The sequence below is a fragment of the Zerene cesonia genome, chromosome 10, assembly GCF_012273895.1.
Source record: "Zerene cesonia ecotype Mississippi chromosome 10, Zerene_cesonia_1.1, whole genome shotgun sequence".
In the NCBI taxonomy this organism is placed as follows: Eukaryota; Metazoa; Arthropoda; class Insecta; order Lepidoptera; family Pieridae; genus Zerene; species Zerene cesonia.
Window position 1 is genome coordinate 9574334 of NC_052111.1, and position 3767 is coordinate 9578100.

Genomic DNA, 3767 nt, shown 5'->3' on the forward strand with positions numbered 1-3767 from the left:
TTAAGTATAATTACACTTAAGTTTATGTATTAAGTTACGTGTGTTTTTACAGATACTCCGATGGCAGTCGACGACTTTGAAATGGAGATCCATGAACAGAGAGACACCTCCGACCCAGATTCTAGATCCAGTCATGATAAGTAAAATATAAATTTCCTGTTAGGGAAAATTGAAATGAACTCTATTGAGTTAAAATTATTTGTATGTATAAGATGTTATTGGTAAATAATAAAAAATATAAATATATGCGAAACTTTTATTTTTTTGCACAAATCTGTTAATCCGAATAATTTTGGCAGTAAATAATACATACTAACTGCATTAATAATTTTAGCCAAATTAGTTAAAATCTTCACAATTTTTTTAACCAAAGTGTTTTGATAAAATGGTCAAATAATTAATTACAATTACTTGAGTTCTCTTAAAATTTAATTCCTGTAACCTTTAGTGTCATAAGTAAAAATAGATATTACATTCGATAGTGAGTAAATATCTTCCAATTAAAAATAGATGGCGCTAAATTCAATAACGTATATTTTCTAGTCGTCAATAGATGGCGCTGAATTCAATATGTTGTAATTATCTTCTAGTTAACAATAGATGACTCTGAATCTTTTAATGTGCAACAATCTTCTATTCATCAATAGATGGCGCAAGACCTGATAACTTGCTTGGATACAAAATAAAAGTTTCACTGAGACGCAATTTTAACGTAAGTAAACAATAAATCGCATTACAAAATTGTATCTTACATAAAACATTTTCTTATTTTCTTTTTAGTCTTTGTCCACCCAAAAAAATAAAAATGAATTTAAATACCACTTCTGCTTGTTACGTATTTCTTCTGCGAAAAGTGGAGGAATCGCAGCATGTCAAAAGCGAAATCCAAGTGCAGAATAGTAATTTTGCTATGCTATAATAACTATGTATGTGTTACAGACTTGAAAACAATGAGTATCGATTCTTTTTATTGCCTGTTTGTCTGATCGTCTGTTCTTATGTGCGTCAATTACGTTAATATTATATAAGAATATTTAGGAGGATGCTATCCATAGGTACATGTAACCGGGAGCAATAACATGAATTCAGGAATATATTATTAATCGAGGTGTCATCTGGGTCGTTAAAAATGATTGCAAATTCCTCAATTTATTGCAAAAATAAATAGTCGAGATCAGCATCTGACGTAAAAGCTCTCCTCCCTCTAGCCAAAAATAGTGTAAAATCGTCCATTATATATTATAGCATTAATAATTTTAGACAAATTTTCAAAGCCACACAAACACAAATTTTAAATAATTATTGTCATATGATCCATTTTTTTCTTAGATATCTTTAATCCTAATCCTAATAAGCAATATTAACATAAAATCAACCATATTATTAATTTAAATCGATAATAGGTATACCTAGAATCCAAATTATATTACAACTTTGACATCAGACTCAAGTAACTTCTTCCCTTTCCCAAAGCAACCTGTGCCTGATTAGCTCTAAATATTAATTATCTTACGAAAGTTATAATGGCATCAGTTTAGTCTTCAAAGGGTTGTTGATCATTTAATAAGTCACTTTGTGTAAGAGAGCAATAGCACGTAACTCAATCTGAGTATAACATATGTATGTGTGCTCAGTACATGGGTAAAGTCGAGATAGTTTTCTCTCTAGGGATATTCAAAGCTATTTAAATTATATGTGTGTCGGTTTGACCTTAAACCTAGCGAGGTTGGTAGCAATATTTATATTCAAATTAGTTGCTGTCGCAATAAAACATTGTTTGCTTGTTTATCTTCACTTTATCAAATGCACAAAAAATTTAGATATTGTATTGATAACATGGCAACACTTTATTTTGGCGATTTGTTCCTTGAAACGACTGTACAGGTTTTAACGAACTTGTCATTGTAAAGTTTAGGATACGTACCAAAGACAATGTACAGCTTTGAAATAAAAGATTCTAGAAGTTTTCCTCAAACTAGCTGTTCGGCCCGGTTTATTATATATAGGCTATGTCGCCCAGTGTAAATGCAGTTCTAATGGTGCAAAAATTTTTTTAATCGGTGCAGCCGTTCACGCGTGACGGCATGACCAAGGAAAATAGAAATTCATAGTTATAGATATAGATGAATATAGCGAATTATGGCGAAAAATATCGCCTGAAGTAGTTATCTAGCGTAATCTACACTACGTGGAAATTAGTGTGTTAATATATCAGCATTACCGGCGAAATTATAGGCCGTAGTCTAGACTGTCATTACTTGACGTAATATCGAGTATCATTGAACCATAATCGTTATCAATTTATCGCGTATCACCTGTCAAGTAAGGCTACAAAGGCAGGCGACAATAGGCCGACCGGTCGCGTGTGACGCAGTCGCATCTCGCACGCGTCGAGGGGAATTTTGAAATATAGGGGACATATTGATTGATTTTTTCCATCTCACTGTATCTTATGAATGCTTTTATATATCTCATACTTTTCTAATATATGACTGTAATTGAATTTGCTCTAAAAAGTGCTCAAAAAGTACGCTGTATTGCCAATTCCTAGTTAAATAAATTAAATGTATAAGTACATTCGAATTAACTATCTTAATTAATGGTCTGGTCTATATTATTTAACGCATGGTACATATAAATAACTAGGTACAGAAACAATACTTAACCAAATTATTTTTACATTAAAAAAAGAGCAAACAATTTCAACTAAATTAAAAACTCTTAATCCCTTCATTCACACAATAAACACAAGAATATTATCACATCAAATTATAGGCCCATACACCACCCTCATACACCCTCTTTCACATGGGAACCGAATTTCGCCTAAATGCATATCGATTTCTAGATTACCCAAACTAAACCTTACTCCATTGTGATACAGAACGTTTTGACAGTAAAAGTAAGTTTGTTTAGATGTAAATCGACACGAATAATGCAAGCAGTGGTTTTTATTGTGAAAAGTGTTTGCGCAGCGACATTAGTGATGTTGACTGTTTGTGAGGGTAAGCGCGGCCGCGAGGTGGCTGGTAGCTGTTTACATAAATTCTGATTGATTGCTAATGGAGTAATTAAAAGGCATGTCTTTGCTTGTGAATAAGATTCTGTATTATTTTGCGATATGCGTTGAATATTAACGTAATTTTATATGAGCTTTAGACTTCACTTAATAGCTGTATTCCATAAGCGAAAGATATAAGTAAGCATAGGGCAACAACATATCAACCTAAGCCTTTCGTCCTTCGCACGCGTTAAATTCAAAGTAGTTTAGTAGATCTTGTTATACATATAAACCTTCCTCTTGAATCACACTATCTATTAAAAAATGCTATCAAAATTCGTAAAGTTTTAAAGATCTTAGCATACATACATAGGGACAGACGCGGGAAGCGACTTTACTTTATACTATCTAGTACCATATACACATAAACATAAAACAGTTACCAGATTACTTTTTACAATAAACATTTTTCAAAAAGAGTAATAGTTATGCAATATGGATGTTTTATAAACGCCAAAACGATTCGTACACTATGATAGTACTAAATATTTAAACCTGTTATTCATTACTACTGCTCTCCAGATAATCCCATATCTCTTTTAAACTAACACGCACCCAACTATTGCGGATGCTAACTTTATATATACCCCCGACTTTGTCTGTGCTTCATCATCATCAGCCCATACACGTTCCCACTGCTGGGACACAGGCCTCCTGTGAGGGTTCAGGCCATAATCCACCACGCTGGCCAAGTGCGGGTTGGCAG